This window comes from Phalaenopsis equestris, unplaced genomic scaffold (assembly GCF_001263595.1).
Source record: "Phalaenopsis equestris unplaced genomic scaffold, ASM126359v1 Scaffold001209, whole genome shotgun sequence".
NCBI classification, from domain to species: Eukaryota; Viridiplantae; Streptophyta; class Magnoliopsida; order Asparagales; family Orchidaceae; genus Phalaenopsis; species Phalaenopsis equestris.
The window spans coordinates 16,219-29,742 of record NW_018165648.1 but is presented as its reverse complement, the minus strand read 5'-3'; positions in this window follow the sequence as shown (position 1 = coordinate 29,742).

The following is a 13,524-nucleotide window of genomic DNA, read 5'->3' as shown; positions in this document are numbered from 1 at the left end:
CCTCTAACCACAGTGAACCTACCAAAATAATTTTTTTTTATTTTTCTGATGAATATTTTAATCATTATAATTTTTATACCAAAACAGATACCATTAACTTGAAAATTAGATATATTTGGTTAGAGATGCCCCTTGACCTTAGAAAAATAAGGGGAGATACCTAACAACAAGACATCAAAAGCCGAATGGTCCCATGTCATGGTGAAATGTTTATTCAAATGGAGAATCCAAATAAGAAAAATACCATTTAATAAAACATGCTTGTAGTAAAAATAAGGTAATAAATGATCTATTAAGGCTTAAATTCTAAAATTATCATTTTTTGCCCCTAAGGCCTTAACACCTCACATTTCATTAAATCAAATTCAAATGACTTTAGAAATTTATGTTACACCACTCATGAGTTAATTAAAACATCAGAGGAGAAAAATGTGATATTTTTGAATTTATTTAATTTTTGAATTTATTTAATTTTATAATTATTTTTAATGCAAAAATAAGGATTTTTAATGAAAATTTAATAACTAAACCAAAATAAGACTTCTGTCCTTTAAAAAATTATTGGAGGTTCATCTAGTTTAGTGGACCACTTGGACCGATTTTCATGATTTTTAGAGGGTTAATTTGATTATTAGAATTATTTATTTGTTTTGAGTAATAATTAAATATAAAATATTATTTAAGTGGATATTTGACTTTTATATTTTTATTAAATCTCTCAGAGTCCAGAGGACGCAAAGAAACAAATTTCATATTTTGTGGTTTATATTTTAATTATTGGAATTATTTTAGTAAACAAAATAAAGAAAATTTATTTTTAAGCTTTTAAAATTAATATCTTGACTTAGAAATTTAGAAAAATTATTTCCTAAGTGATCAGGAAGCCAAATGTGACATTTTATCGTATTTTTACAATTTTGCAATTTTTATGATATTTAATCAATTTTTATTTATTTAAATGCTTAAAAATAGTTCAAAAATTGAAGTATTTATTTTAATTCTACTTTTATTTTTCTTAGGTTCATCTAGTCATAAGGAGCTCACAAAACCAATTTGGTGTTTTTTTGACTTGTATTTTAATTATTATAATTATTTTAGTGCTAAAAATGCAATTTAACTTGATTAATCCATTTTAGTAGTCAAATTAACTCCAATTGATTTGAAATTTTTATGGGGAGCACCTTTGTCATTAAATTACAGTGGAGATAATTTTTTATGCCATTTACATTTATATTTACTCTAATTTAATTTTATTTCATTTTTAAGGGTTGGTTAAGATTATTTTTAATGAGTTAAACCAAGTTTGTATTTTTTTTTAGAGTCCTCTAACCACAGTGAACCTACCAAAATAATTTTTTTTTATTTTTCTGATGAATATTTTAATCATTATAATTTTTATACCAAAACAGATACCATTAACTTGAAAATTAGATATATTTGGTTAGAGATGCCCCTTGACCTTAGAAAAATAAGGGGAGATACCTAACAACAAGACATCAAAAGCCGAATGGTCCCATGTCATGGTGAAATGTTTATTCAAATGGAGAATCCAAATAAGAAAAATACCATTTAATTAATTAAAACTCATACATGCATCAAATAGACATGAAACCATTTCCAAATTGTTCTCCACTGTTCACTAAGCAACATGACATTTTTATTTTATTTTTGTGATTTTTATACACCAAGATATGAATTTTTGAAGTTATGGGCATTAAATAAATAAAGAATATCCCTATTTTTCTACTTATCCAACGCGACGCCACATCAACCTACGTCAGCTCCGAAGCTCCACGTGGCGTCTTCTGGTTCGGAGCCGCCATTCTAGTCAGGGCTGACTCGGCCTGCTCTTCACGCATCAACTCTCCATCCAGCGCAATCTCATCCGTCCATCCAATACATGCAAAAACGAATGACATCCATTCATCATCCCCAAATCCCTAACCCGAGAACCGTCCAACTTCAAACCTTAATATCTCTCTCGATACTCAATCAAATTAAGTATGTTTTGTTCCTATAGACTTGTCTTGACTAGGAGAAAATATCCATATGGTTGATCAAATTTTAAATCAAGTCTATGAGCATGGAGAATTAAAAGAAGCTTGGTTTAGGGGGAGAGTTTAATACCTTTGCCCAAGAGATGTGGCCTTGATTGGGTGCTTCCAAAAGCTTAACTTGAGTCCAAAGAGCTCCTAAATGAAGCCTTGAGCTGTGGTGAAATGCCTAGGTATGAAATCGATCAAGGCCAATTTAGGGGGTTGATTAAAGTCCACCCTAGGGTGGTTTGGTGATGGGGCTTTTGTGGGGGATCTTCTTCTCTCACTCAGGGGATGGTATGGGTGCAATTAATTTGGATTTGGTGGAGGTTCTGTTTTGGGCTTGATTTTGAGCTCCAAAATTGAGCTCGGGCAGTGGGTTTGAGGGCTTGAGGATGGTTGAATTGAACTCAAGAGGTCTTGAAGAAGCTCTGGAAACAATTTGACAGAGTCTCCCCAAGGAATTTCAAGCTCTCCCTCCTTGTCCATGGAGGGTGAGTTTAAATAAAGGAGGCCATGGTGGTTGTCATGGATGGCTGAGGTGGTTGGGAGGTTGCCTATGTGGAGGGAAGAATGGATCTAATGGCTAATTTGACTTGTGCACATCAGTTGGGTTCAATTTTGAGTTTTAGCCAACGTGGAGCTTTTGGATTTGGGTTTTCCGACAGCCAAGGTTGGCCGCTGGCCCGGGGCTTGCGCCATCTGACTCAGGGAGGTCAGGGCTTGGTTTTTGTGAAGTCAGTTGGGGTTGATAATGTGTAAAGGTGTTTAATTACAATAGGATGGGGGAAGGGTCATTTTAGGTCAATTTGGGGTTGGGCTCATCCACCAAGGAAGGTTTGGTGCTGAGGGAAATCAGATAGTTCATTTGGGTTAGCATGGTGAAGTCCCCATCCAAGTGGATTAGGCCTAATTGTGTGCTTAAGTGAGTCATGGGAGTGGTTAATCATGTGTGAGGGGACCACTAAAGTGGTTTCTCCCTTTGCCTAAGATAGGATGGTGACATGAGCCTGACTCATATGGCTTGCGTGTGGCTTGTCCTTGACTTAGTCAATTTGCATGATAAAGGATTTTGGATTTTATGGGATATTTTGGTGGTGTTTGTCACGAGGCGTAATTCGAAATGATTTGATCATGAATTTAAAACTTAGTGAATGATTTTAATGAAATGGATGATGAAGAGAAAAATTATCATGTGGGCTTTAGATTTGGGCTTTTGAAATTAGATGTGGTGGGCTTAGGCTTTTATAATTAGAGTTGAATTTGGGCTAAAATTTGGGTCAATTAAATGTGTAATTTAGTGTAGGCATATGTCATGAAAAGTTTGGAAAGGATTTCAAGTGATTTTGAATTGAATTGGAAGGCCAATTTGGTGGATTTCAGCTTATGGTTAAAATTGGGCTTTTTTTATTTAAATGAAATTGAGCTTGCAATTGAATCTAATTGGGCTTGGATTTTGTTTATATCAGGATTGGGTATATTTTTTTTGGTTTGGAATTGAAATTGGGCAAAATTGTGGTCAATTGGGCCAAGATTGGGGCTAATTTGGGTAAATTAGGTCTTAAGGGCAAATTGAGGCTTTTGGTGAAATTGGATTAATTTGGTTAAATGTGATGGTTAAAAATTGAAATTGGGAATATTTTTGGATGTTTTTGGAATTTTGGGAATTTTTGGAAATTTTTTAAAATTTTGGGTTATGAGGAGCATTTTGGTAATTTTGGCAAATTTGGGGGTGTTTTGAGAATTTTGATGGATTTTGGTCAACTTAGGTAATGAAGAATGATTTGAGATGACTTTTGGTCATATTTGGGTATTTTGGATAATTTTGGGAATTTTGGCAAAAATTAGGGTTGTATGGGTATTTTGGTAATTTGGTGATCTTGGGCTAGGATGGGCAAGTAAGCCATGAAGCCACGTCAAACCAATAGGAGCCATATGAGAACTCATTTTTCATGCACAATATTCGAGTCCTAAACCTCTTAGATAAGGGCTAGGGGTTTGGGTCCACCCATATGAGCTTTCCCAAAGGAGTCAGGGGACCAAATCCAAGTAATCTTAAGGTTTGGGGTGTGGGAAAAAAGTGTAGTCTGTGGAAGTTAGCATAACCAAGACCAGACCACCAAGGGTTAGTCCTAAGATGTAACCATCCTATGGGAGACTCCCCGTGAGCTCCTCCATATTGACCCCACCTACTAAGTGCTAGAGGTTAAGACCAATATGTGGAACTTCAAGTTGAGTAAAAAGAGTGTAAAATTTCTAATAATGGGGTTTCCTTTTCTAGTCCTCTAGGAATAGTTAACAAGAAAATCCTATGACTAGACCCTAGGCTACTAAGGAGGAAAAGCTAGACATCAACCAAAAGTGAGGTCAACACGGTGCTAGCAAATAATATTGGTTAATTTAGAGTTTTTCATCAGCTTGTGTAGTTGTGCTGACTAGATTCTGGCCTCTCACTTCCAGATTACCCACTGTGCCCTCTCTATAGGACCTACTAGAGACCCTTACGATCAAAACACTTGACCGAATTGATAAAAGAATCTAAATTGTCACCCTATAAACATCAATTCTACATACATCAAAACTTATCTCTCTATTTATTTGCACTCCTCTCAGGTGATCGCAGCGGCTCTACCCAAGATGAAATGTGGTACTCACTAGTTGGGTGAAATCATAGTCCTCTCGGGTTATTATGTTTTGCAACAGATTTTAACATCACAAGTGATCAGTTTGTAAAGTCAATTAAGAGCCGGTGAAAATACCATCACATTAATAAAATAAGATAATATCTAAACAAATCTAAATTTCTGAACAAGCATCTATTTCATTGCAAAAAAAGTAAAATGAAGATAATGATAAAAGTAGCAAAAGGATTGATTAAATTAAGAAAAAAATTATGTGCCAACAAAGAACATATGTCTTTCTACCCTCTTTCAATTGTATAGATATGCTTAATATTCTATTATTTTTATAAAACTATCTATCACTTAGAAGCATTTAATAGAAACAAATCATTAAATTATATTTCATTAAAAGTTGCATTGCTAACTAAACTATTTTACTATGCAATCGGTCAATGTGAGAGCACTCAAGTTACAAGATCACTGCTCTCCCGAGTCTTAGTTTCACTTACAACATATTTTAACATAACTTATTGTCACTTAAGTTATATCAATGAAGTTAAGGAGATATTACTCATCACATGAAGATAAAAATAATTCTATCTAAAACAAAATTTCCTACACACGCCACTACTTCATATTAAAAGAAAAGAGTAAAGAAAACTACATACGAAACATGGATAAAACACAACAGCAAACTTTGTTTAAATCAAAGAAAATCTATTATAAAGTGTTTACAATAATTACAAGAAAATCCACAATACTTAATGTTTTTCCTCTGAAAGAAAGATGAAAAATCTCTCCAACAAAGTCTTCTGCCGATCTATGCGTCGCTCATACTTCCTTGGCTCACTCTCAAAATACCCCACCAATGTCTCCAAAAATGTGGAAATATAAATTTCCATACTCACGCCAAAATCCTCTCTCTAATCTCCCTACTTCTCTCCTAATTACTTCTCTAACTTTTTCTATTGAGAGGCACGAAGCCCTCTATTTAAAGAAACACCAAAACCCCTCCTTTTTCCAAGAGACACATCTTTTCATCCAAAAGACACACCCCTTCACTCTGAGAGAAACATCTCTTCATCCAAAAGACACACCCCTTCACTCTGAGAGACACATCTCTTCATCCAAAAGCCTTCATAAGTCTCTAGATTCACTTAACCACTCCATGGGGCATGCAAGTTGTCTAGAAACTTCCAAAACAACCCAGAATGGCCCAGAATCTCCCAAAACCCGTCCAAAACCCGTCTCGGGCACTATAGCGCCCAGAATCAAAGCTATATCGTCTGTTTCTAGCCGTGACTGACGCTATGGCACCAGTCTGGGTGCATAGCGCACCCTGCAGGCAGCACACCTATTTTGCTTCATTTTGGCTTTGTTTTGCCCCGTTTCACTCCTAGTGTTATAACTACAAGATAGACATGAATATAACATTTCTTTAAAGTGTAATTTCTTTCAAAAACACGAAAATAACAATTCTAACATTATTTGAAAGACGCAAATGGGTTTAGACATGTTAGCTGCTAAAAAATTTCTAGGTACAAAATAGGCAACAAAAAAATGTTAAAATCATTAGGTTAAAACTCTATGGTTAATATTTTCATCAAGATACCTAAAATTAGTTTAATTGCAAACCAGATCAATTAATACTAGCAAAAATTTTGTAATTAGATCCAAAAGTAAACTTTATTACTCACTAAAAAATTTAAGGCATCTATGTCATTGGTAGAAACTATTATAATCCTTAAGATAAATTCATTGCTACAAAATTTCATTGATAATGCACAAGAGATCTAAAAATTTGCATGATCGTTACGCAGACATCTTTATTTGATGATTGATCAAGATAGTCAATTAACATGAATATATTATTTAACTTTTGATTTCAAACAAATCTCTAAAAATATATATTTGGTGGCCAAACAATTAAAAGTGCATCAAGATCAGATTAAAATTATATAACAAATAATTAAAAAACAAAAAACTATTGATTGTATGTGTGTGTGTGTGTGTCTATATATATATATATTGTTACATGTAATGCGCGCATGTGCGTGCCCTATCTATCTATCTATCCACACACACACACACACACACACACACACACACACACACACACACACACACACACACACACACACACACACACACACACACATACATACATACGTCCATACAAAGATACATAGATACCTAGACACACATGTATGCATCTATGTATGTGTGTGTGTGTGTGTGTGTGTGTGTGTATATATATATATATAAAGAAATATAGAGACATCAGGCAAAAGAAGAAGAAAATTTAGATTCCATGGTTTCTTGTTTCATTCGTCATAGCTTCCTCATTATGCAATCCAATTAATTCCTTTGCCATTAAAAAAAAATATTTACATAAAAAAAAATATTGTCCTTATAAAACCCCACAAAATTCTCATAAGATATTTTCCACCTAAATTTTCTAATTTTTTTGTTCCAAAATTTGTTATTATGATACCTGACACCAATTAAACACTTGGGCAGTAAGTTTGGTTTAGCTTGGGCATCATTCTTAATTTGAAACTGGCAAATGGATGCTATGTTTAAGCTCTTGAATGTTGGATATGGGAGCAAGATTCACATTTTTCTTCATTGTTGAAAATCATATAGTAACCTGGTTTTAGTGCCAAGGCACCAGATTCGGTGCTTGGATATCGAATTTGACGTGTAGACGCCGAATGTGCCATGTGTTTCATATGTTTCTCAAATGGATCCAAATTCACTTAATATTTATGTCTCAAACTATAAATTAATAAATTGGCTTTTAAACTCTCATTAATAAACACCCTTACAAAAAATTTTGTAGTGCTTGAGCAAAATAGAAATAGTACGGATTATAACGTAATATTTATATAGTCATGGAAATCACGACAAATTTTGCTTCATAATCAGCATTTCTTTGAATGTAAGGAAGAACTACTTCCTAGCCTACTTATAGAGTTTAGATGTCATAAAAATCATTTTGATTGTAGGTTATGCTATTCTTATATACCTATCATTACTACCTAGAGGTACATTAATATAAGGATTGTTTACACCATATATTATAAAAATTTTATAGATAACAAATAATTAAAATATATAACTTCAATAGTCAAGATTTACTCAAGCATTGCTCTATCTTGATAATTTTTAATAATTTTAATAATTATCTTGATAATTAAATTTAAATTTCAATGCATAAAAATTTTTATATAATAAGAAAAAATAAATAAAATTTCAAAAATACCTAAAATTATCCTCAAGCCATTTCACCAAACATTAACTCTTTTGGTGAGCTCTTCTTAGCAAAAACAAGGTTAATTAACAAGTTAAATAATTAAAAATTTTAATTGTTTTTTAATTAACCCTAATTTGAGAAAATTTATTAAAAATCTAAATTAATAAAAAAAATTTCCAAAATTTTTTTTTGAATTAACATAGAACTAAAATTAAATTAAAATTTAAATTTAAATTAATTAATTAAAATGTAAATAAAAAACCCTAAACCCTAAATTTAAGAAAATCACAAAATGGCCATAAAATCTTAGATAATTTATGGTGATGCCTATTTAAAAATTTTCATAATTTTTTAAATTTATATAAATATTACTCTAATTTTAGAGTGTAGAAATATTAAAAGATTTAAATAAAATTCAAATTAATTATAAATGTTATATTAAAAATTTATTACATCAAAATTTATTTTTTTTACTTGATTTATGCTTAATCTTTTATGCTAAAGATATCACGAACTCCATTAAAACAGTTGCAAATGACAACATTAAATCTTTTAGGTATATGAATGACGATTATGCTTTCACATGCAAAACGACAACTAAAAGTCCTAGGTAGGCTTTCTCTTCCAATTTTATCGATCTTCCAAAATGAAACAACCATTTGATAGTGGGAATTAAACGTGGCAAAGCAATTTATTTAAATTTTTGTCATAAAAATTGGGAAATAACCTTAAATCCTTTAAGGCTATAAAGCCAGTTTACATTCTCAGTGAAATTGTAAAAAGACAGCTATAAATCTTAAAGAAACTTACCGTTTTACTTGAATTTGACCATATAGGACCATGACAAGGTGTGGAGGTGTGTGTTAAAACCTTGGGGACTGAGTTGTTGGGCTAAGGTCTTAACCATAATCACCTACATGTAATGGCAACAGAGGAGGACCACCATCACTTAAAGGAGTGTGGAGCACCATCTCAAAGTGGCTACAACCAACCAATAGATCTCGTTTGATTCAACTCAAAAATGAGCTCCATAATTCGTTTATGAACAACTAATCCATGACCCAATACTTGTCAAAGGTAAATACAGTGGTTGATAACATCTTGGTTGATGGAGGTCAACTAAATAAAGAGGATAACGTTCTTTACACACTCAATGGGCGGCCACCCAACTCTCGCATGTGAGGCGGACGCTCCCAACCCGCCCCTTCAATCATTTGTCAAATCTGTGTTTTATGAACTTTCTTTTATATATGAACTTTTTGTTTTGTTTTATCTTTCTCATGAAGTCTGAGTAGTTTACTTTATCTTTTTCCTTACACTGAGATATGGTGAAATGAAGAGATAATATGGATGTGCCGATATTAAAATATAAAATAAATTGTGATGTTTTTTCAACTCTGAACTTAATTTACTTTTAGATCTGACCAATTGAATTGTTAAAATATGTTGTGAGACATATGATCCGGGAAATGGAGTATGCATTCTACAACAGAGTGAGGATCACATTTGATTTCATGAAGGAGAAATTCGTTCATGAAATTAAGTGCAAATAAATAAAAAAATATACTTTGTTGGGTGTAGAATTGGAGAATCTTTAGGGTAACAGTTTAAAATCCCCAATTTGTTCTTAGTGTTTAAAAACTAAAGCGAGATTTAGCCTTCAGGTGAGAGTTAGCCTTCAGGTGAAGGGAAGTGAGAGCTCTGGAGTGGAGCCAGTATCCTCCTATTTGGCTAAACCTGGTATTAACCAATAATTTTCTATAACACTGTATCAGGGTCGAGAATTAAACTGCTCTTATTTGGCACAATACATATTAAAACAAATTATCTGATCTCATTTTACCAAAATCTCATTGTAGTAGGAAAAATGTTTTTTCACATAAGAAACTTCATCACATAAACATAGTTTAATAGTTTAATAGTTTAATAGTTTAGTAGTTATTGTTTAAACTTTGTATTTCAGTTTTGTTATTAGTTAAATAATTTAGTTCTGATATTATCTCAACATTTAAAATTAGTGACAGTAATTTCGTATTGACTTTCTGTGAATTTCCTAGTAAATTTATCTTTTCAAATTTAAAACTTCCCCGTGGGATTGATATTTGCGGTTTAAATAGAAAGTTCATTATTACTTGATAATAATATGTATACTTGCATAGAATCCCAATATTAATTGCTTAAATTTCTTATTCATAAAATATTGCATCAAGCTTTTGGCGTCGTTGCATAGTGGAGTCAACTATATAATTTTTACACAGCTATATCAAATTTTGGGGTCAATTACCTGCCATCAAATTAAGCCTTATAGGCTTCTACATGGGTTATTAACTGAGGTGCAATCACTCTTGCAACCTCCAGTGCCAATCACCCCCACACCTCCACTTTTGCCATCGGTACTAAACAAATTTTAGTGAGTAATGGACAATCAGTTCAGGCTCAAACTGTCGGCATTGACATACTTTTGACTCCAAAATTTAAGCTTTTACTTTCATACATTTGGCATACCCCTCTCTATCGCATAGTCTTCTATCGGTTCATAAATTAACCACGAAAAACAATTCCACTATTATCTTTGATTCTGTTGGTTTTCATATCATCAATCCATAAATAAATCATGAGATATTTTTGGACCACAATTCGAGAGAGCTATGCCCAATCCATACCATGGTTCCTACTCCACCCTCGATAATAACTCATAAGGCTCCTGCAACATCCAACCAAACATCCACAATATGGCACACGCATCCCAGTCATCCTCACTTGGATATACTTCAATGCATTTCAAAGACCAATCCATCTCTTGATATCCCAACCAAACTATCAATATGTAAAAGTTATAATTGCAACAAAAGCCCCAAATTACCATGTCATTCAGCTTCTTTACATTTGTATTTACCTTTCCAGTTTATTCATTCAGTAGTATGAGGTCTATCCTTAGTTTTATTTAATCAAGGGTATTATTACTATGTTGTCTTTCTTTATGAACATTCTAAATTTTTTTGGTTACTAAGACAACCCAAATATGTATAAAATTTCTTAAAATGATCCACACACAATTTCAAACGACAATTCATTTGCTTCACTCGGATGGGGGAGGAGAATACAAGCATCTCTCCGAGAATAATTCTCTCACAATGGTATCATACAACATTTTTTATGATTTTATAGCCTAGAGCAAAATGGTGTTGTCGAACAAAAATCACCACCTCATTTAGACCACTCAAACTCTCTTCAAGGTGCCTTGATTCTCTTAAATTTTTGAGTTGATGCCCTCTTTACCACTCTATACTTGATCATTCGCATGCCCTCCAAAATCAATTAATTTCTATCTTCGTATGAACATCTTTACAATCATCCACCACACTGCTCTCATCTCAAAGTATTTGGGCGTTGTTGCTATTCATGGCTTAAACATGCAACACCTTATAAATTGACTCTGCACTCCACTCCATGTGTCTTTCTTGGATATCAGCACACAAAGGATTTAAATGCTACAATCTCACATATCATGCTTTAATCATCTCCAAACATGTGATCTTTCATGAGAGCTTTTTTTCATTCAAATCCCACATCTCCAACTCTCATATATTGCCTTTAACAGTCCCTAATCCACTACTAGCTGTTGTAATTGCAACTACCTGAACTATTCCAACCCAGAAAATAGCAACCCCACTCTCCCATTCAACCATCAACTCCTCATTTCCCCCTTTATCCCCATAATAGCCTCCTCCACCTTCATCCTCTACCATTGTTCTTTCATCCACTACACATACCTTGCATCCGACGCAAAATCAAGCAAAACTGGATAGTGATTCAAAAACTCAATCTGCTCCATGAATTACAACACAACCCAAACCCCTCCTCATATACTCCAACAGTTAAGCTCCTACATTGGCACAAAGCTATGATAGAGGAATTCTACACTCTCCACTCTCAAGCTACATGTGTGTTAGTTCCCCCACCTCGAAACCAAGTGGTTCTTGGTTGTCGTTGGACTTATACCACCAAATATAATTATGATGCAATGATTGTTTGATACAAATTCCATTTGGTGACTTAGGGCTATAAACAAGAATTTGGAATTAACTATTATGAGATCTTCAGTCTGGTTGCTAAGAAGGCCACACTACGCACTGTATTCACTCTGGCCTTCAACAATCAGTGACCTCTATTTCAACTTGACATTAAGACTACATTTCTACATGGCCATCTTACAGATAGTTTATATACAATTGCCCATTGGTTTCAAAGACCCTTAGTTTCCCAACCACGTATTCTCCTTAAAAAAGCTTTATATGGCTCGAAACACCACCTCAACAATAGTTTATAACTATCTCATCTTTCTTTATACAACATGAAATTCACATTAGCAAATCTGACACCCTTCTTGCTGATCTATTTGACCCCTCCAAGCAGATTTTTGTCCTAATTTATGTTGATCTATCTGATTATTACTTTTGTGACCTCTCTCACCCAACAACTCACTTCTAGCTTCCACTTAAAACATATTAGGTATGTTTCCAGGTTTCTCAGTATTCAGGTGGAGCGCTCCAAAGAGTGCATGCTTCTACATCAACAACAATACTTAATGCAGATCGTTCAGGATACCTCCATGATTTATTTGAACCTAGTCTCCACTCCTCTATCAGCTAAGAGGTATGATAAGTATGCCATAGATGAAGCCCTTGCTAACTCAACAGAATATCGACAAATTACAGGCGCGCTTCAATACTTGACAATTGCTCAAACGAACATTACGTTCGCCATCAATCATCTTTGCCAACATATGCATCAGCCGTCAACATATCACAAACATCTCTTACGATACTTAAAGGACATAAGTGACTCCAATCTTAGCATCTTTCGTGATCCACTTACTCGTCAAACATACTCAAATGTTGATTGGGCTGACGACTCGACCAACATAAAATCTATTATCGGTTTCTGCACATTTTTGGGTGATACGCCTATCTCATGGACCATCAGAAAATAAATAGTAGCTCACGTCAACCGAAGTTGAATATAGAGCATTAGCTGTTGCCACAACTGATCTTAAATAGCACAGATGTCTCCTGACTGAATTGAGTGTTGTTAAAGAGTCTCCCTCCAATCTATTCTATGACGGCATTTCTGCGATGGCCATTGCAAATAATCGTGTCTTCCACACTCACTAAACATAATGAGATCGACTATCATTTCATTTGTGAACATATTCAACCCGACACTCTCCAACTGCACTACATTCACAACCATGATCAACCAGCGAATATCGTAACCAAGCCCTTGAACAAGCAACAGTTTAATCTTCTCAAATCTAAGCTCCAAGTCATTAACAAGGCTCGTCAATTAAGGCTCATCAACTTAAAGGAGGGTATTAACCATAATTACCTACATGTAATGGAAGGAGAGGAGGATCGCCAACACTTACGATTCCTGCATCAAGAATATCTAGTATCCTAACTTATTTCATGTGGCAGTAAGGTAATAATGTACTTTAGAACTTTCTACTCTTGCATATATATAGAGGATGTGCATAATGTAAGCTTCTGGATGAAAGTAAAACTATCTTTAAAGCCCAAGTCTGAATTTCATTCATTTGCTATAACTTTAG